Source organism: Cryptomeria japonica, chromosome 3 (genome assembly GCF_030272615.1).
Source record: "Cryptomeria japonica chromosome 3, Sugi_1.0, whole genome shotgun sequence".
NCBI lineage: Eukaryota > Viridiplantae > Streptophyta > Pinopsida > Cupressales > Cupressaceae > Cryptomeria > Cryptomeria japonica.
The window spans coordinates 414084429-414106890 of record NC_081407.1 but is presented as its reverse complement, the minus strand read 5'-3'; the positions used below and the strand labels follow the sequence as shown (position 1 = coordinate 414106890).

General features: G+C 36.1%; 1 protein-coding gene across 1 annotated transcript in view; it reads left to right on the top strand.

Annotated features, from left to right (window-relative positions):
• LOC131069506 (reticulon-like protein B11) overlaps positions 1–22064 on the top strand; it is a 100166-nt gene extending 78102 nt beyond the window's left edge. Inside the window, exon 6 of the mRNA XM_059218379.1 lies at positions 21798–22064. The gene's annotated coding sequence lies outside the window, so the exon portion shown is untranslated. The remainder of the gene's footprint in view (positions 1–21797) is intronic.
• Positions 22065–22462: the final 398 nt, after the last annotated feature.

Sequence of the window (22462 nt, the reverse complement as noted above, 5' to 3'; positions counted from 1 at the left end):
GTTTGATAAGATATTTGTTTGAACTAGCTTAAAGATGATCGACAAAATCGTGCAACACAACGACAGAGGTACACTATCAAAGTTGTTTATGCTTCGGAGGATGATAACCAGTTTTAGGCTCGTTGTAGACTGATCTGGGCAATTTTGACTATTTTGACTGACAAGATCAGGAATTCATACGATAGAGGACTAGATAGAGACGAGATTTTGACAGATAGAGTTTCAATGACTGACGACTACTAGTTTTTGACAAGGACTGATGTTTCAATGATTGATAGAGACCAGTTTGGACACAGACAAAGTTTATCACTGATTTTGTTTGTTGTTTTTTCCAGTTTTGGTATTCCAGTTTTAGTTTTAGGGATGAAAACATAGAAAACACGCAAGATATATAATAATTCAATCACAACACGCTAACCCTATGGAAGTTGGCTTAGAGAAGAAAACATTTGCTTGCTGACTTAGGTACACACCCAATAGCTAATCAGAATACAGTCACTGAGTCTCATGCAATGGATTCTCAGCGTCGTATTAGTCGACTCCAAACGCTAATGGGGGCACGATATGGCAAGTGCCTTGGGAGAGTTACTATCTCTCTTGCACAAAGATTATCAACCTTTTGGAGGTGAATCGGGTAGCTTCTAATCTTATAGTTCTTAGTCATGAATTCCGTTTGAAATTACCCCTTGAAGTCACGCAAGCATGATTGAGGCCTATAGCCTGACAAGGTACCGAAACAAGTTGTAGTCACGTAAACGTGATTGAGACCGCGAGGCCCTACAAAATACTTGATATGAGAGATCTCAAAGAGAAAACTCAAATAATCGCATCCTCTGAGATTTTAATCATCAAAGGCCTATTTATTATAGTGATTTGTAATACTCAGGTCCAAGTGTACTCACTTGGTTTGTTCTCACAGGGTGATTACTTTTTTCCACTGTGGTAGACCCGCTAAAGGTACACAAATCTCAAAACTTAGAAAAAAGATTTGAGGGTCTAGATTTTTGATTGTCTATAAAAGACAAGAGCATACTCTCCTACCTCTTAGATTTTTCTGAAAACACGAAAGACAGATTTGTTCTTTAACCAGATAGAAATTTAAGTTCCTAAGAAAATACTAAATGAATACACAATGTTTAGTCGATTCTCCTTAGGCAACCTGCAAAACCAATATGTCAGTAGTCATTTTCTTCTTGATGCTTTGGCAGACATATGTTTGATTGATAGATTTTTCGACAAGCGTCTTGCAAACATTAAAAGCCCAAAATTAGTTGGCAAAATAACATAAAAAAAATCATCAAAAGAATTTTCGATAATGCAAACTGTAAATTAAACTAATCTAACAAGAATTTCCATTTTTTATGACTATCCTAGTTATGACAGTTTTGATAGTACTGCACTCTGTTGTTTATAACTTTTTAACCAGAGATAATGTGGAAAATCTCTTTAGTGGAAATGTGGAAAACTTGGTTTTACAGAACATATTAAATTTTTGGTTAGATCCAACGGTTCAGTACAAAGTTATGCCCTCCGAACCGAGACCATTTATGACTGTCAATAGAAGAATAAGTAAAATGATAGTCCTGCACTTTGTAAATAATAACTTTCAAACCCAAGATCTTTAGGAAAATCCCTTTAGTGAACCCATCAAAAACTTGGTTTTACACAACATATCAAAAATTGGTTTAGATCCAACGGTTCAATAAAAAGTTATGCTCTCCAAACCGAGACCATTTTTTACTGTCATAGAAGAACAAACAAAAAAAAAGAATTTTATTTGCAAATTTAACACATGTTTATTAGTTATAAAAACCAAACATTAAATTTGTTCAAGAAACATTAGAAATATTGTAGTTGTGGGTTCGAGCCCCACTGTGGGCACCTAAAAATCTGTGTGTGAAAAGTGGACTTGTATCTGAATCTGGAATACACAACACTTCAATCAAGTCATTACATGCATGGTTAGATAGATATAAACATGAATATGAAAACCATAACAAATCGACCCATTGCCTTCTAAAAGATGCGAGTATAAGATTGCTTTCAGATTTGTATAAGCAATCCAATGACTAGACAACACCAAGACGAAGGATTTTAATCTATATGAGCAAGATATTAATGCTAGATGGATGCAAGGTTAATCTAACAAGATTTAAGCAATAAATGAGATAAATGATTTAAATATGTATGCAATGTTCTCAATGAACCTAGAGCAAAATCATCATAATAACAATATATTCTCCAAGATTTTTGAATGAGAGATGAGACCCTGAATCTATAGAAAATTCAGAAAGAAACCAATGGCTGAGATCAAATGATGATGAGCGGTCAAGATTTTCTAAGAGGAAGCACAATCCAGGTGAATTGATGTGATTGGATGCTTTTCTCAGTTTTAAAGGAAATTGAACTAAAATTAAGATAAAATCAAGAAAAAAACTGATTTATTCTCTATTTCATTCAATTTTAATATTTAATTGTTTTAATTGCTTTCTTTGAGATTATTCATCAATTTTTAATTTGTTTTTCAAGATTATCTCCAATTGATTTCTTTTCTCAAATTTTTAATTCTTTTTTGGTCAATTAATTCCTTTTTTAATTTATTTCCATTTTTGAAGATTTGTGCTCATAATTTCCAATTCCTCTTTCTTGATTTGTTTCCTTTTTTGAATATTTAATGACAAATTGATTTATTTAATTAAATATGCTAGGATATTTAATAAAATAAATAAGATAATTGTTTAAAATGATTTACTTGGAATGATTTAATTAATTTAATTAATATTGGTTGATTAATTTGCCTTGTGACATTTGATCATTAAAGAATTAATTGTGTGCTCAAGATTTATTTAATTGCCTTTGGTTAGGACCTTGGTGATGTTGTCGAGATTAGGGGCTCATGGTTTAGATGACCATTTTTAGGGTATTACACAACTGAATATGGTTTGTGGTATCCTAAAAATGATGACTTCACATTATGTGCATATACAGATGTAGATTGGGCTAGAGATGTTGATGATCGGAAGAGCACATCCTTTGGAGATTTCTTTCTTGGAAATAAACTTGTTTCATGGATCAACAAAAAAAGGTCATGTACCTCTTTATTTACTATTGAAGCTGAGTATGTTGCTACTGTTACTAACTGTACACAAGTTCTACGAATGAAGCAAATGTTGAAGGATATAAAGGTGGATTATAATGAACCGGTATTTATTCACTGTGATAACTCTGCTACTATAGATATATCAAGGAATCTGGTATTTCATTCTAAGACAAAGCACATATCTATCAAGTATAACTTTTTGAAGGAGAAGGTGGAAGAAAATGAAGTCCGACTGGTTTATGTGAACACTAAAGAGCAAATTACATACATCTTCACTAAACCTTTGCCTAAAGAATCATTTGTGTACTTCAGAGACAGATTGGGGGTTTCTGCCCCTCCGGTAGAGACTCGAGTGATGTTGATTGGCATCAGTCCAGTATGCATTATCATAGATATTACTCATTCCAGATTGATGTGGTGGTGCTACTACTTAGGGGGAGTAGTAAGCTGTAAGAATCAAAGGATTTATGATTTTTATTTGATATTTATGTCAGGTCTTTGGCATTGATGTCAAAGGGGAAGATTTTTTCTTGTGAAAAACATAAGGGAGAGATATATTCATTAGGGGAGTTTGGTTTAGAGCTTCATTGCTATATCATTTTGTGGGAGATTGTTGGTTGTCTTCCATAGGGGGAGACTTGTTTGGCATTTCTTGGTACTCAGATGTTTTTCACATCTAGTGTTGCCATCAATGTCAAAGGGGGAGATTGTTGGCAATTTGGAAGAATTGATTATGTGTTGCATTGATGGCAACACCGACTGTTTTTGTTGTTTATCAGTTTTCAGCTGGTTCCGGTAGAGTGGTTGGATTATGATATTGATCCGGTATGCTCTAGTATGCTTTGGTTTGTGGAATTGATTTGGATCTGTCATTCATGCTATTCAGATGCGTATCACAATCAGTTGGTTCGGGATTTGATGACTCAGATACTATCATTTGTTCTAGTAATCCTTTTGGTCACCGGTAAGGGTTTTACCGACAAAGCTTTGTTGAAGATCTTTTGATGCACTCGATAAGTGGTGTTGGTGCAACTTCTAGATGGCTTTTGGGATGTTGTTGGTTATCTTGTTCATGTTCGTGTTGATCAATGGTGTTGCATTTTGGACCAGACCTAATGTTATCTTATTCTGCTAGGTTATGGACTGACTTATGTAACGTGTTGATGGATGATCCGATGCGTTACCAGATGGATTCATTGATTGGATTATGTTGTTTTGGTCTTAGGATGACTTGGTTGATCATTGGATTGTGGGTTTATGTTATGAATTTATTATATTATCTTTTAGGTGGCCGACCTAATTATTTAGATCTCGGGTTGGTATAAATATGATGTAAGATCTCTTTGCAGATCATGGTTATGAGATGGTTATGTGATTACCTGTGTGCGAATAATGTTGTAATCATATGCAAGAGTTTTGGTTGATCATAGATGATTGAATTGGGTTGGTAAGAGAGGTTTAAGACCTCCGGTACTGAGCTTAACCGGAACTGTACTCAAGCATAGGAGATGCTATCTTTGTAGTTCACTCTTCTTTCTGGATTGTAGTCTGGATTTATTTTGTAGTCAGTGAGGCTCCTTTTGTAATGAGAAGTGCGTTCTAGGTTGTTAGCCTTCCTACATGTGCAGGCCCCTCATTTCGTAATCACATACTTACTGCAGAAGTATTATCTAACTGTGGGTAGGCTTCCCACCATGGTTTTTCCCTTTACCAGGGTTTCCACATACAAATCTTGGTGTCATGTGTTCTGGATGGATGATAATTGTTCTATGATTTATGTTTATGCTTAATTGCTATATCAGTTATTCTGGTATTTGGTCTATGCATTCCGGTATTGGGTCTATGATGGTATGATTGTAATGCCCCGCCAGGAAACCCCGAAGGGATAAGCCAAAAATTACAAGAATAAGAGTGCAATAATTTATTTTTTTTTTTTAAGTTGCACCACATAAGATACAACAAGATAACAAAAGATTCAGATTACAAAGCGGAAGACATCAACTAACACCTAAAGAGTTTCCCAATGAGATTACTTAAATTTCACAATTCACTTAACTCACACAATTAATTCCAATAAGCTAATAATCTAACAACGAGATAATTCTTAATCAGGATAATTTCTTTCAAAAGATGGAAATATAAATCACAAACAAAGATTCATCCATTAAGATCTATTCATAATCTTCATCCAAGCTTTTCATTTAAGATTACAAGTCATACATCTAATATTCTAACACACTAGAATTTCATCATAACATAAGAGATCTTTTCAAGCATATTTAATTTTCTTAACAACAACTGAATATATTTCATTACTCTAGTTACATTCTTTCATATTCCAATTCATTGCATTAAAGAGACGATTACATACATGCATCTACGATCAATCTCATCTAAACCACTTATGCATTCGATCAACATGGCATTCAAGAAAGGACTGCACATAAGCCTTAAAGTTAATTCCATTTATCCACTTAACCATTCTAACATAAGCTAATCATACATGATAAAGCTGAATAAAGGAAACATAAGAGACTACATCACATAACACCATAATGATCTCGGAGTTCACCCCTGGAGGGCTACATCTCCGGGTCTGCTCAACTGCAAGACCCCTCTGATAATTAATAAAGTTAAGAATACAAGGGGTTACACCATTACAATCCGGCCATCAAGGCGAAATATAAACAATATACAAGCGACCGCATCGGTCAATAATACATAAACGATCCTTACAAAGAACAGGATCCAGCTGAACATAATCAAAGCTAATACAAAGGTCCAGAAGAGCATCCACAAGACTGAGCCATCACCACCCAAGGTCAAACATGAAACCGATACTCACAAGGGCAGAGACAAAAAGGACGACCCACAAAGGTACTCTTAACAGGACAAAACGACCACACACTAGCGAACGTAGGGACAAGTGTCATCACACAACCTGGTATGGTTACCATGGCAAGTCTTCATAGGTCCCGGCCCCATACACTGGGTCACCCTGGCAACCTAATCCGAGCTTCCGGCCCATCCAAGCCTCATGTGGACCCACACATCCTCTCGTGGTGACAAGGATGATGGTTTGCCATTTCAGGCCTTCTCACAGCATGTCGAGTCTATGATAGCACTCGTCCCATGTGTGAGGCACATTTATCTTACTTAGAGATTACATTCTAATCTACTATTAGGTTATCACTTATTAGACTCACTTTCGACGGGTTACCCAGTAGCCACTTTGGGCGCGGCCCCCAATCGAAAGCCACTTTGGGCGCGGCCCCCAATCGAAAGCCACTTTCCCATACGACACTAGACTAAACTCAAACAAACTCAAAAACCAAGGAATAGACATGGTCAGACGAACGGAGTTCAAGAAGGGAAAAACAATCATCTGGTCAAACACGACTCAAAGATGCACACTTACTAACGGTACTCTAACTAGAGACCTGACCAACAATGCTCAACCACAAATCGTCATTCGACTCACACTTAGAGGATATGACCAACTACGACAACACTACAATACAACAGTCAACTCGGAATCGAGGACTGAAACAGGCACCTCAAATCATTCCATACGATAGGGTCCAACCAAACAAAGCAAAACTTGCCATTTCATAAGCAAAAGCGAATACAGCAATTAAACTCGCATAGGCAAAAACAGGAAAGACAATATTCAACAGTTACAATCTTTTCAAACTGATCTAAACATTAAAAGTCGATCAAGTTTTCTACAAGATCTAAATCAGATTACAGTTATCTACCTCAACTAGGGATAAGTTGTTCTTGGTTTTCTAACTCCTTAAGGTTCAAAGCATCGAACAGACATATAAAGCCATAATGAGTTCTTAAACCAAATTCATGTTAATAAAATTCAGACAACCCTTAATCAATCAATCAAGATATTTAATCTCCAGCAAAACATCATTAACATACTGGTCTAAAACCGACCTCTACAGTTTCGTATTATTTCTCAAGCCCAGATGCATTATACGGATTATGGAAATAAAAATGTAGAAAGAGAATCTAAATGGAGATAATCATTTCCAAAGCATATCGTTTAAATTCAAATACCCAACGATAAATATTTCACTTACTTCTCAATTACTCAAATGATATGTTCTACGATAATATTTAACATCATCAATTAGTAATTACATCGTATTTCAACGATTTTCCAATAACATATTATTCTCTATTTTGTTTTTAAACAATACTACCTTAATTAGCCAAATGCTCTAATCAGCTAGAAGGTAAGATCTAGATTTATTAATCCAAGATCAATCAGAATATAATCAATGATATTCAGTAGCGAAATTAACAGTTTTAGAACTTAATTAGGAAGAGGGCATAAGTCGCGAAATGAAGTTGAATAACAATTAGCCTATAAATTCCGTTATAAAATTAATCAATATCCAATCAACTTTTATCAAGATTAATGCCACCTCAATCATAATTAAGAAACTAAATAACACTTAACATTAAAATAACTTTCATTAAAATGATATTAATATCATATGCATTTTTTTTTTGAATGATAAAAAAAATTACATTAAAAAAAATGATTTTATAAACTACGTTTAAAACAAAACGCATTTAAAAATGAGGCGAGGGCGGGCCGTGCCCTAACCCTAGCCGCAGGGCAATTCCCAAGCGGCGGCGCCACTGCGGTGCCCGCAGGCTCCGTGGCGCCCTGCGGCCCATGCGGTCACCGCGGTGTGCCGCGGCCCAACAGTCTGCGAGGGAGGAGCAAGGGAACGGGGGGAGGAGCAAGGGAACGTGCGGGGGAGGGGAGGAGGAGCGGGTGGAGCTCCGCTCCCGCCCTCCAAACCCCAACCCACAGTCTTTGTCTTAAATAAAACCTCCGCCTAGTTTGGTAAAACAAAATAACGCACAGTCCGAGCTAAAATAAACGCACAGTTCGAAAATAATATCTTTTCATTTTTATTTTTTTTGAAACACAGTTTGGTTCCATATAAAAAACACGCACAGTGATAAAAAAAAATATATTTTTTTGATTCAATACACAGTCCGAACTTCCAAAACAAAAACGCTCAAATGAACCGAGTAAATTTCGGTTGAATATAAGTTCTTTTTAAAAGAACTAGGTTTTGGTACCATGTTTTCTTTGATAATTTTCATTCTCTCCAAACACAATGGGATTCCAAACCACCCAAACAGCATTGAGGAATAACAAAACCTCAGATAAATCTCCAGCCAAACTCAAAATGGCCAAACAAGGAATTATTTTATTTTATTTTATTTTTTAAAAACCAAATGGTTAAACAGATCCTACCTGATCTCGCATTCCTGGCAAGATCTGCCGAAGAGTCCAAATCTCCAGCTCCCAAATCCTTCCTTCTCCATCCAAAACCCCCAAATTTCAACCCAAAATTTCTTTCCAACCAAAAATTCTCCAAAATGTCCATCATCCAATTTTCCCCAAATTTTGGGTTATATGGAAGAGTTGACCAAAATTCCATTTTTGGAATTAAAATTCTTATTTACAAAATAATTCTCAAAATTTAATCCTTTTCTAATTATAACAACAAATTGACTTGCTTTTCAATTCCAAAATCGATTTCTTCCTTTAATCAAATTTAACCTTTCTAATTTCAGAAGCCAACAGAATACAATTAAGTCTATGGCGATTAAATACCAAACTTTCTTTTTCAACAGCATATACAAAATGCATTTAATATTCAAAATCAGTCATTTAATCGAACTTACTCCCAATCGAAAACGAGCAATCCAATATCAACGGAAATCGCATAACGGAATCCCGATTACTTTAGCCCATAAATCTTCAATGCACAAACGCATAAATAATCTAAATAATTACTAAGGACTAATTAACCAATTTAACCATGCACACCAAGCACACCAAGCACGCAAATCGAGAAGGTCAACCAAACAGACGACTCGCAAACCCAAACAAAAAGGGATACCAATGACGACTGACGATGCTCACTTGAGCACGACTAAGGTCGACTAGGGTCTTACGACCACCTAATCCAACTCTAAGGATTAAAGAGGTACACTCAAACTTGCAATTCCAGGTGAAGACGAACCTCGCACTCACGCGGCGTTGTACCTGAAATTTCCTATAACCAAAAGTCATACATGCATACATATATAAAATTTTAATGAAAGCGTTAGCCCGATGTTAATACCACGAAATAGGAACACCGAATAACTTGCATACAACTAGTGTGAAAACCACATCAATAGCTATGCGTTAAATCAACATCTGACTATAAAATTAAATTACGATAACTAACCAAGATTAAACCAAGATTAGAGATTGATTAGGGCAGGGGTACTACAATGATGAAAGAATAAGGATCTGGTCAACTAGTGAGAGGGGGGGTGAATTAGTAGATAGAAAAACTGATATTAACTTCACCAATCTCAAAATCAACCTCTCAAAGTAAACTTAGAACTAACAAGTTAAACCACTGAACTATAAATGCAATATCACTGTCAGAATAAACTATCAAGTTAAATCGGTTGACTGTTACAACATATTAATAATAAACAACTTGAAACTCATAAACATCCAAATACTTTTACTGACATAAGTAAAAATTCATTTCTTATTGCTGTCGATTATCATGACTTATCAAAGTGGATTAAGTAGTTAAGAAAATCAACCATAATAAAACATAACCACAAAAACATTCACCACTTCACACAATATTTTGACGTGGAAACCCAAATAGGAAAAACCACAGTGAGATGAGACTCACAATATAACTATCTGAACTTTTATGAAGTTCGCCATGTTAGGAGCCAAACCTGTTAAAGCTTTACAAAAAGTCTTGTTAAGAACAGATCATGTTAGGGACCACCCAGTTAAGAGATTGACTATAATGCCTTGTTAGAAGCAATACCCTGTGAGGAGTAACCTCGGTAGAGGATTTGAAATCCAAGCTAATGGACCACTTGGTTAAAGGATTTAAATAACACCAAGCTTGTTAGAGCTTATCCGGTTAGGAGATTTAATTGATGTAATTGTTAGAAAACAACAGGAGTTTGCTGATCTTTTTGAATAGCACTACATTTTCTTGTTCAGATCCTTTTCATGCTCCTATCTGCCTTTACTCAAAATGTAGATACATCATCTGGTTCGGCAACCACACACTCAACTGAAACTTTGCCAACTTTGTCAACTCTGAAACAAAACAACTCATCGACCTTATAAACAAATTAATAGGTCGGTAACACAAAAAAAACCTAATTTTCTCATAGAGATTACAAACAAGTCGGTTCAAGTATGATCGTTAGATTACATAACAATCTCTACACATCATACAAGAAAGCCTCGACCGCTCCTTGATCACCGCTTCATCGAACTTAGTAACTGATCGCGCGCTTTGCATTACATACAATATACTTGCTCATTCCCTAGACAAAAACCATTACCTGAACGCACCAAAAACACTTTGAAACTCTCTTCATACAATATGCATACATGTCATAATCATTACCGCTCATCATCAAATCAAAAACCAATACAACCAATTCACCAAACTTAATCGGTTAGGGTTTACCAAATCAACAGACAGGGTTTACCGGTTTAACTCTCCAATACTTAGCAATACTGGTTCACTCCACAAACTTACCTACTGGTTATAAGAACATTACAACAATATCTTTACCGGTTAATTGTCATCAATGACAACATAACATTTCATTAATGCAATCTTCATGCAAATGCCAACAATCTCCCCCTTTGGCATTGATGGCAATACGAATATCAATACCATTGATTGTTGTGATTGTGAATAGGAATCCTGGTTTACATTTTACCATGTACTCTTCTTGTCATCAACTACAAGCTGGTTGTAGATCCTCTCTGTCAATCATAAAATTCTTCTCCCACATAATCACATAGTTCTTCTCCCCCTTTGACAACAATGCCAAATTGAAAGTATAACATGCAATGTAAAACTTCATTGCAGGGATAAATTTAAGAAACCACCCCCCGGGGAACTATGTAAAATCCTGGCGAATCAGACATTATTTTCGGGGGGGGAATTTTCATATTGATGGCGAATTTTTTTTTTAGAATGAGGAAAAAAATATTTTGTATTAGCGATTTTTTTTCAAGGGTACGAAAATGCCATAAATTTATGGCAAATAATACCTTGTTGTATGGGGAAAATATTTATTGTGGGAGGCGAATAATTGTTGTTAAAAGGAACAAATATATAATTGTATGAGCGAAAAATTTTACTCTGAAGGAAAAATTATTTAAATGTATTGGCGATTTTTATCCACCGCTTGAAAATTATTTAAATGTATTAGCGATTTTTTTCCACTGTTTGAAAATTATTTAATTTGTTTTGGCGAATATTTGTTATTTATGATACAATATATAATTCATTGGCGATTTCATGAATTCATTGCCAATTGTCATTAATAGACAAGGCACATCACATCACATCAGTACATCACATCACATAATACATTGAGTTCGGACTCTGCATGATGTATCAATAAGTGTGACCTCTTTGACACGTAAAGGGTGACACATACCTAAAATCTATCAATGATTTTAAACCGTTCGATGATCGTAGATCAATGGTTGAAGTTTTATTTCGACCCAATTTTCTGAAGAGAACATAGCTCACCAGAAAGTGCCCGGAATGGAATTGGATTCAATAGACACGTATCAAATGTCACGAATCACGATCGATAATTTCATTCATTTAATATATATCTATTCACTTATGGCAATCCACTCTGTCCCTACGACTTCCAATGTGATACTTGCCAATTTGGTACTGGTTCATAGCTGTTTCCATTTTCGCACAATAGTGCATTTATGGGAAAGATTTGCAGAGATACGAAAGATTTAAATTTTTTTATAGCAATTAATACTGTTAAAGAAGTAATTATTACAATCAAGAGCTTCAACAATTTATATACGATCTTTGCTTCTTTCATCTTCAATTAGCCTTTGCTCACAGTATTTTATGTTTGTAGGCTCACTGCTCAAGTTGTTTAATTTGTTAATATGTTTTCTCAAGATGGACACTCCCATCCGCTTGAGAAGCATTTCTGTAGAGGACCAGAAGGCCTTTCTAGGCTCCGTTAGAGACCCAACCCTCCAATCAGCCTGCAAGGAGGTTGGGTCGTTCACCAATGAGGCTGTGCAGATGGTGCTGGGCAGAGAATTTCTGCGAAATGAAAATAGGTACCGTGTTAACACGGACCTTACATCCCGCTTCTTAGCGTCTCTTCTGGACCTGGGAGGAGACAAGGTGGATATGTTGATGCTGTTGAGGAAGGTTTTTAAGGAAGACTTCCTCGGAGACGACTTTACTCTTGTCGTTCTTGCAGAAGTAGGGGTGGGGATCCCTTGGGCGAGTGATTTATCCAAGCTTCTCCTCCCTGACCAAACACTGCCAGTGGCCAAGCAACCATTTCTCCTAAACCTGAATGCGGAGCAGTTGGCGCGTCACAGAAAATGGGCGTGGATTGGCAGGGACTTCCTCCGGAAATGGTTCCTCCTGGACAACTTTCCAAACTACATGTGGATTGAAGAATTCTCTCAACTTATGCTTTCTGAAGAATTCTACATGGAAGGAGGGCCAGATTCTTGGGGCAAAATTGTAAACAATTCCACTACCTGTAGTTTTTTTTTCCTATGTCCTTGAACCCTAACAGGCTGAGTGCCAGTGGCTCACTCATTTTGGCTTTTAAGTTTTTGGGGGACTCAAGTCTCTGACGGAAAAATTGTAAATTTCAAAAGCATAAATATTAATGATAATTTTTCACATTCCAGTTTGTTTCACTTTGCCTCTTACAGTCTTATGGATATAAAAATGCTTTCTATAATTCTATTTCATTTTTATTAATTAATTTCTTTCAAATGCTTTTTGTATATGAGCTACGTTATTTCAATTATTTGTTAAACAATGGAAATAAATGTAATACCGTGATCTTTTTATGTAATGTTATAAAAAAAAAATTCAATTCAATTCGTTCCATTAATTATTTGTACAATGATTATGGTTGATTATAATTTTATAAATATATACTATTACTATATAGTCATTCAAAATACAAAATTTCAAAAGTTGCCAAATACAAAAGTTTATTGGTCAAGGTTTTTTCATTCAATTAATTGAAAAGTTTCAAGATACAAAATTTGTCCACAGCTTATAGCAAGCAGACAAAAAAACTAGTTCATTGTCGATAGGCCACTCACTCAGTCTTACTATCCCCCTGGGTCGCCTCCTCTCAGTCCCTTCCCTCCTCAGAGGTCGATGCTTTGGCTTTCCCTTTTGCCGCTTCAGCTTTCATTTTTGGAATGCAGTTTAGGAACCCGAAGTCGAGGTCGCCTTCCAAGCTTGCCAGTAGCTGTATGGCCCTTCCTTCTTCAGTCCTATCTCTCAATGCCCTACCAACCTCCATCCTTGCCACCACATGCAAAGCATTCAAGACTTCATCCACCCTTGTTAATTTAACAAAGAGTTTCATCACTTCCCACTCCACTCAGGCTCGTTCACGACACTAGTATTTGATTTCATCCTCTGGGCCACGAATAAAAAGAAGCAATTCCTCCTGGTCGTTCCCTTCCATAATTCGAATGCCAACTCCCGACACCACCCACTCCAAGATTGAATCAAGGGTAATCAAAAACTCCCCATCAATCAATTTGACCAATGTGAGTTTTACCTTTTCCACCTCTGGTTCGAATTCACAGGCCCACGCCATAATCAGAGAGTAAACCTCCATGTTAGTTCGATACCGGTGACTGATATGTGCCACCTCCTCTGCAAGCATCAGTCGAGCTGCCGCCCACAACTTCTCCTCCTTAAACCTGAACAATCCTTGCATTCGTTTATCAGATACTTTGCCCAAAAAGGGCACCAACTTCTTGTCTGTTCGAAGTGTGAAATTGGCCTCCATTGTCACCTGCAGTTTCAAAATCACTTCCTGGAAAAAATGTCTTATAGAAGGTACGATTCTATGAACTACAAATTTGTTCTGCAGCTGCTTCAAAGCAAAAAGTGGTACACAGATCAAAAGGTAAAAAAATCTACCTCCGTCTTAACTCTTATAGGTCGGGTAATGAATGTGCACGTGAAAAACATTAATGCCATGAGATCAGGTAAAAGATTTCCTGCCATCCTCCCCTTCCTCCTTTTGTGCAGCATGCCGCAGACAAATCCTTGTGCAACAATTAATTGCCACCTTGGCATTTGTACTTTCCAAATTTGCTCGCCTTAACAGGTTGAGGACTGTAGTTGCACATTTTTTTAAATTAATAGACTAAATTTATGTTGAAATTTTATATATATTTTGAAACTATTTTTGAAAATTATATATCGTAAACATATTTTCAAAGAATTTTGTTAAACTTTAAATTAATATTTTAGATTTAATATTGAATGTTTTCTTTTTAATATTAAACTTTTACCTCTGAAATTGCATATCAAAATGTATATTTTTATTTAGTTATTTGTTTTATTCTAGAAACTAAGTTTCATGTTTTATACCATTTTTGAATTTAAATTTTTTACAAATAATATTAATATTATATTTAATAGTTATCTCAAACTATTGCCCAGAATTGAATATTTTAAATTTAATTAAATAGAATTAAGTGAAAGTCTATAGTTTATAGACTATAAATCTCTTTTTCGGGCGGAATTTTAAAATGATTAAGTAGACTTTAAAAACAGACCCGAAAAGTAACACGAGTATGGTGACGTGCCAAAAAAAAATGGCAGAAGTCGTGGAACCCACTTCATCTTAAAACAGGTACCATTGACCGTTGTATGAACAAAAATCAACGGCTAGGGTGGATTTCGGCCCGAATGGAGGAAGTGAACACCTTTTTGAGAACTTCGCCTGGAATTGGACATTTTAAATTTAATTAAATATAATTAAGTCTATAGACTAAATTATATTTAATTATTTTTCGGGCAGAGGTTTAAAATGATTAAATAGACTACAAATCAATCCCGAAAAGTGACACAAGAATGGTGACGTGCCAGAAAAATGGTAGAAGTCGTGGCACCCACTACATCTTAAAACAAGTACCATCGACCGTTGGATGAACAAAGATCAACGGCTAGGGTGTATTTCAGCCCGAATGTGGGAAGTGAACACCTTTCTGAGAACTTCGCCTGGAATTGGACATTTTAAATGTAATTAAATATAATTAAGTCTATAAAGCTTTTTTTCAAGCGGAGGACCAGAGGTTTAAAATGATTAAATAGACTAAAAATCAAACCCGAAAAGTGACACGATTATGGTGACGTGCCAGAAAAATGGTAGAAGTCATGGGACCCACTACATCTTAAAACAAGTACCAGCGACCGTCGGATGAACAAAGATCAACGACTTAGGGTGGATTTCGGGGTGAATGTGGGAAGTGAACAGATTTCTGAGAACTTTGCCCGAAAAAGTGACACGAGTATGGTGACGTGCCTGAAAACTGGCAGAAGTCATGGGACCCACGACAACTGAGAATAGGTACCATCCTCCGTTGGATGAGCAAAGATCAACGACTTAGGGTGGAATTCGGCCCGAATGTGGGAAGTGAACACATTTGGTAGAACTTCGCCCGGAATTGAAACGTTTTAAATTTAATTAAATATAAGTAAGTCTATAAAGCACTTTTTCGGACGGAAGTTTAAAATTATTAAACAGACTTAAAAAATAGACCCGTAAAGTCACAACAGGTACCTTGGTCTCTCGTCCGTTGGATGAGCAAAGATCAACGACTTAGGGTGGATTTCAGCCCGAATGTGGGAAGTGAACACATTTGGGAGAACTTCGCCCGGAATTGAACGTATTACATTTAATGTCCTCATAATTTATACTGAAGTAGTGAATGTTTTGTCCTTCAGCATCGAATAGTTATTAATAATAATTAATAAAATTACAACATGATTCTTAATGTCCTTGGAATTTATACTGAAGTAATGAATGTTTTGTCCTTTGGCATCGAATAGTTATTAATAGTAATTGTAAGGATGTAAAGTAGCGGAAACAACTTCCTACACTAACCTTGAGAGGAGGGTAATGCAAAACTTTTTCAGATCGTTACAACAGTTACAGAAAATAGAAATAGATATAATAGCATTCATACCACAACACAGTGATTTACGTGGGGAAAACCCTTTCGGGAGAAAAACCCCACCCTCTAAAAGCAGCTCAATATTTTATTCAGCAATCAAAAACAGATTACAACATACTTGCAGAGCAAGCTCTTCATAGGAGTACCACTAATCAGAGATTCAGAGGCAACTCAATAGCCATAAGACTCTTACACACAACCTCTATCTCTCACACCTCATAAATAGGAGATACAATACAAGAAACCGTCAAACGGTATTACAAAACCATGGGCTAAAACCACCCAATAAGGTGTAGCCGACCTTATCTTCCTTCTAGATGCCCTATGACATGTTAAAGCACACATCAACACGTGTCGCTCCCTTTTTACAGCTCATTTATGTATTCGATACAAATTATTTTTCCTATTTCAAGAGTACAAACTTCCGGAGGCCATAACTTGAGAACCGGGTGCCCGATTGACGAACCGTTTGAAGTGGCGGAAAGCTCGCAAAGTGCTCTATCACCTCATAACCTGCTTTGCCGGTTACGACCACTTTTCAGGTCGTTTCGGAGCCTCTAAAGTCCCCAAAATTAAGTTTAAACATTTTATTGCATCCCTCCAAGACGAAAACTTTAATATCTTCAAAACTAGCTGTGACCTTGCAACGCAACTTTACCGGAATGCTTATCTAGCCAACCAGAAGCTTCAGGGAGAGTTTCGCACCATTTCGTGCTCAAATGAAAACTTACTATAAATAGTAACCTCGCATAAATGCAAGGTTGAGACACCATTTTTCCCAACAGTAATTAATAAAATTACAACATGATTTTTGATATTTTGCCATTTAGGTTTTACTTTTCTACTTTTTAGAGTTTTCAAAATAAGAGACTCGTAAATCATAATCGTCTTTCATTTCTTGGACAAACCTGTAAATCGAGGGAGATTCATAAACAACTACTAGATTGAGGAATGCAAGTTGCAACAGAGACTGTCTACGCCAATCTAGTGAAATAAAAATTCCAATTTCCGGGTAAAATCTAGAACACCTACATCTCGCCTTTTTTGCTTTTGGTAATCCCGTGGTCCAATTTGAGGGTTAGCATTTTCAGGTTTTTATCTAGCATTATTTTGAATTATTAACAATAATAGTGATGGGGAAAACGAGAAGCAGTAGCTCAACAAGAAGCCAAGTGAAAAATAAAATTTACCTAAGCGAACTGGTTAAAACACTAGGTTTCACTGATGAATACCATGATATTTATGACCCTGTTATCCATGGTGAAAAGTGTATCATAGATATTAGATATACATTGTCTAGTAAGGCAGCAAATGCATCCAGGGCAAAATTTACTATTTTCAACCCAATGTTGCAACAAAAAACAAATAAAATCGCATCATAGGATGTTGGATTGGGAAGCATGGTGTTACCTGAAGTATTCCCTTGCCCCGATTTCGTCATGGTTTGCACCAAAAATTATGATGAAGATAAAAAAGCAATTGTCAATAAAAATACAAAAGAGAAAATTCTATCCATAAACGAGGGAGAATTTTCTCGTTTGTTGAACCTAGGATTTGAAGCCCAAAATTCAAATGTCCAAATTGACCTTGAAAAGCTAGCAGGGAATTATGAGAGTCTCGATCCAAGATGCAGAGATTCATTTATCAAAGCTCTAATAAAGATTGTTACTGGTATTGTGCTGGATCATAATCATAAGCCTCCTTATGATTCTAAATTTTTTGTTCCATGGGTTGGGGATACTATTTCCTTGCTGTCGTTTTGCCTGGGATTGGAAAATGATAGGGAAGTGGGTGCAAGCCTTCTTGAAATGATTTATAATATCCATTGTGCAGGTCAGCCAGTAAAATATAATTTTATTGAGCACATTGTAAAATCCATGCAAAAACAATTACTAATGATAAAAAAAGGTTCATGTAAGACATTTAGGTTCTCATCCTACTTGTGCTATCTCCTTCTATCTAAGTATCGTGCAATATTTGAGACCAACAAGCTTCAAATTGTGAGATATAAGATTGATGAGAAGACTGGGAAGAGAACAGAGTGTCCAATATATGATTGGACCCCAAAGATAAGGATTCATGATAACAGAAAGAACTACAACCATTTTGTAGACTTCTTTTTGGCACCAATGTATAATGAAATTACAAGCACTCCAATGCCTAGGTTGTCTATGTCTTGTAGAGATTGCATTCAACTCGGAAGTCAAATAGAATTGGCTGTCTGGTTCTTCATGGAAGAATTCACTGTGTTAAGGTTTTACGGATTGGCAGTAAAACCATACAGACTTCCAATACATGTGACAGAGAGGGTATTTGCATTAGAGCATGTACGGCAATTGGAGAGCACAGATAGACACTTTCATGGTAAGCAAAAGAAGAGCATATTTCCTTCCTTGCCTTTCCCATGTGGAGGGTTCACATTTAAGAGAAAAGCATTCATTGTGGCACATGATTTCTTGACAGTTTTTAACTTTGGTGATGAGGGTCTCTGGCAGTATGATCCAGTCGGTGTAATTCAAGCAAGGCTTAAGAAAAATGGGAACTCTTCAGCGTTATGTCAACATGAAAGTAAACCATTGCTAGAAAAGATTAGAAACAAGGACTCCTGGGATGAGGTTAAAAAAGAGATGGAGAAAATTGCAGCTGACAATAACATTTCAACAGAAGAAATTTCATCACAAATTATGGCATTGCAAATGCACATAGAGAGGACAACAAAGGAGGGCCAGGGCATCCAAAATAGGAGGTCCTACAATTTCTACCTAAAATCTGCTAATCCATCTAAAATATCTATTCCCAAATCAATTATGCACAAATGTAAAGAGAATTATTTCACTCAAACCAAAATAAATGATTTTTGGACTATGAGGAGGAATCTCGGTGAACCAAAGACAAGTGCATAATTTGAGAGCATCGACGAGGATGCAGAGTTTAGCAAATTGTGGGATATGGAGCATGGTGGGACTGAAGGTGATAATGATAAGCACGAGGTTGCCGTTGAGCCCCCTCCAACAACTACTACAGTCCCAAAAATATCAGGTGGAGTCAGTGAGTCCATGAAAGAAAAATATAGCAAAGGGGCAAACCTTGTGGAAAAAATGGGTTTTGAAGGTGGTGGTCTAAGTGCCAGAGGAGATGGCACTCGGTATCCACTTCAGGTACAACTTCCATCACAGTCAAAATCAAAAGGTCCTTATAAACTAGTCATTGGACTTGATTCTTTAGATTCATCACGGATAGGTACTACTCATTACCCTCAGGGTCCACCTTCATTTGTTTCAGGTCCAAATCCACAACCACCACCACATCATGGTATTCCCATTGGTGGTGAATCAAGTGCCACTGCCACTGGCGGGGAATCTGGGGATAGTATTCCTATTATTGTTCAGTTAAGTGCCGCTATGATTGGTGGGGTTGGCATGGGGTCTACTATTGATACTAGTTGTCTTGGTGTTGGACAAGGGCAACAACAAAATATCTCTCGCAAGAGGCCACTAGAGGTAGATACTCAATCTCATACTATTGAGAATCCTATATCAAGTGCCACTGATACTACAAATCAATCATTTGCAGCTTCGGATCACAGACCTCAAAAGACTATGAAAACTACATATGAAAGTGTCACTGGGAGTGGGACAACATCAGGAACTATTGTTAGTAATCCTGGTCAAGCATTAGTTAAAACCACAGGAATAAGTGGAACTAGAGCGTATGGTATTCCTACGTCACCTTTCAAACATTCAATTTCTTTAGCAAGCCCATATTTTCAATTTCGTGATTACTATGAAAAATATGAACACACAACAAAAGCAAATAAAGAAAAAAAGAAAGCATTTCATAGGAATTCCATGTCTGAAATTGTAAACGAACAACCTGCAAGGAACAAGGTATTTCCAACATATGACCCACAGAAAGATATGATGGAGTTCATGGTTTCTATGCCCCCGGACACATCTAAAGATAAAAATCCACCACAGTCAGATAGATCCCTCTCAATTTCAAGTTAGCACCCTCCAAATGGATTTTTTCAAATTGCATAATGTGGACAAAATTAGTGTGTCAAAAAGGACTAACGAAGTGGTCTACACTTCACTGCTAAAGGTGGAGAGAAAAAAATAAACTGGAGAAACAAATAGAAAAGTTACAGGCAGACCTGGAAAACAAAAAATCAAGGAGGAAAGCAACAGATAGCAAGTGCAATGATTTATAGAAAATGATTAAAAATTTGGGCTTTGCAGTAGAAATTGCAGAGCAGGAGAAGAAGGATGCAGAATTGAAGGACCTGACTGAAAAACTGGCTAAAAGCAGTAAAAAAATTGTTGAGGAAAAAGCCAGTTTTCAAAAATTATACAAAAGTTATGAGTCTGCTGCCGCAGAAATGAAAAAGTTACAGGACCTATTGGATCATGGGAAGGAAAAAGAAAAACATTTGCAAGAGGAAGTAGAGGAAGAAAGAAAAAAATATGCACAAATGAAAGAAGACCTGCACAATGCAAATGATAAAATAAAAACTTTGGAGGATAGATTAAAAGATAATATGAAAAATACACCGAAGTATATACAAGAAAACATTTGGCGGCGAATAATGCAGAGTAGTGAGAAGTTGTGTGAATGGTTTCAATTGACTGAAAGTATGAGACATTTTTTTATAAAAATCAAAGGGCACTATGAGAAGAGCACACATGTTTATTCAAAAGAGGAAATTGCACAAAAGATTCTGAAAGTAGTCTACAGTTCCAGTGACAACTACTTGGCATCCAAGGGAATTAAGAGCCGCATTGATGCCACAGTTAAGACATCATCTATCATTCAACAATGCCAGAAGCTAAGGGAAACATCATAAGTTATGGACAGTTGTGGAAAAAAGATAGTGAAGCTGCAAGAAATGAAAAATAATTTGATTAAACTTGGTTTGCCTAAGCCTGTTAACACATCAAATAAATTCATTGGAGAAGAAGCTTACAAAAAAATCATGGAGATAAAAATGAAATTTGATTTAGACTTGCTTCTAAAGGACACAACTCCCAAAAGCTTTCTGGAATTCATCCAACCATTTACAACTCTAAATACGGTATTGGATGAAACAGTGATGTCAAGTAAATCTTATAAATATGGAATGTTGACGAAGTTGGAGTTGACTTTCCATACTTTACAGAATATTGACCTTCCATCAAACGAAGAGTGGAGCACCCTACAAAAACTGGCACAAAATTCTTAAGAATCATAGTATGTATTGCACAATTTTCTTCTTTTATTCTTAATTTCAAGGTTTTATGTTTTTTCTGTTTTCTATTTTGCTAATCCAGCCTATGAATCTATGATGCACTGGCTAATGCTATTTTGCTAATCCAGCCTATGAATCTATTTTATGAATAGGAAAAAACAACACTCGCTATTGCTATTTTGCTAATCTAGCCTATGAATCTATGATGCATAGTGCAAAACTTCAGCCAGTAAATTTGTATTCTCAAATTCTCCCTTGCTTTAACATTTATGCATTTCTCTATTTCTAATTAGTAGGTTTTAGGCACTGCTATTATCTATGTTAAATTTTTCATGGCGTGAATTAATATTTAATTTTGAACTCTGTTTTTTGAACAGGAGACATCAAACATGTAGCAGATGTTAAATTGCTAATACGACCTATGATGGCCATATAAATATGTGCTGAGTTTGTGATTTTGATGTCCAGTCTTCACATGTTGCAAACTTGCAATTCGACCTGAAGCTGTTGTTGCTCCCTTGTTTCTATAAAAGGGAATTCAGGGTCATTTGCAATTTTGCAAAGGGTTCTACTTCTGAAACTTTGTATTCACTTTTGCATGGACATTGGAGAATCACACAGGAGTTGTTGTTGCTCTCTTGTTTTTATAAAAGGGAATTCAGGGTCATTTGCAAATAGTTTCGAAACTTTGTATTCACTTTTGCAATTGGTATGGAGAATCACACAGATTGGAATTTGGTGTATTACTATTGAATGAATTGTATCATATGGTTCTGAAATGTATCACACAGATTTGAGACCCAAACATGTATAAATAAACAATAAACATATCTGTATCAATAAACACATTATGGTTTTTTTTATTATGCTATTTTAAATCTGGAAATAGAAAGTTGAAAAATATAATTACAAATCAATATTAAATTCTAATTGCAAAAAGTAATATGCTTTTGTAATATGAATGATGAGATTCTGTAATAAGATTAATAAATACCAATCTCTTACAGTTGCCATTCATCCTCATCAAATTCAATGCTTTCTT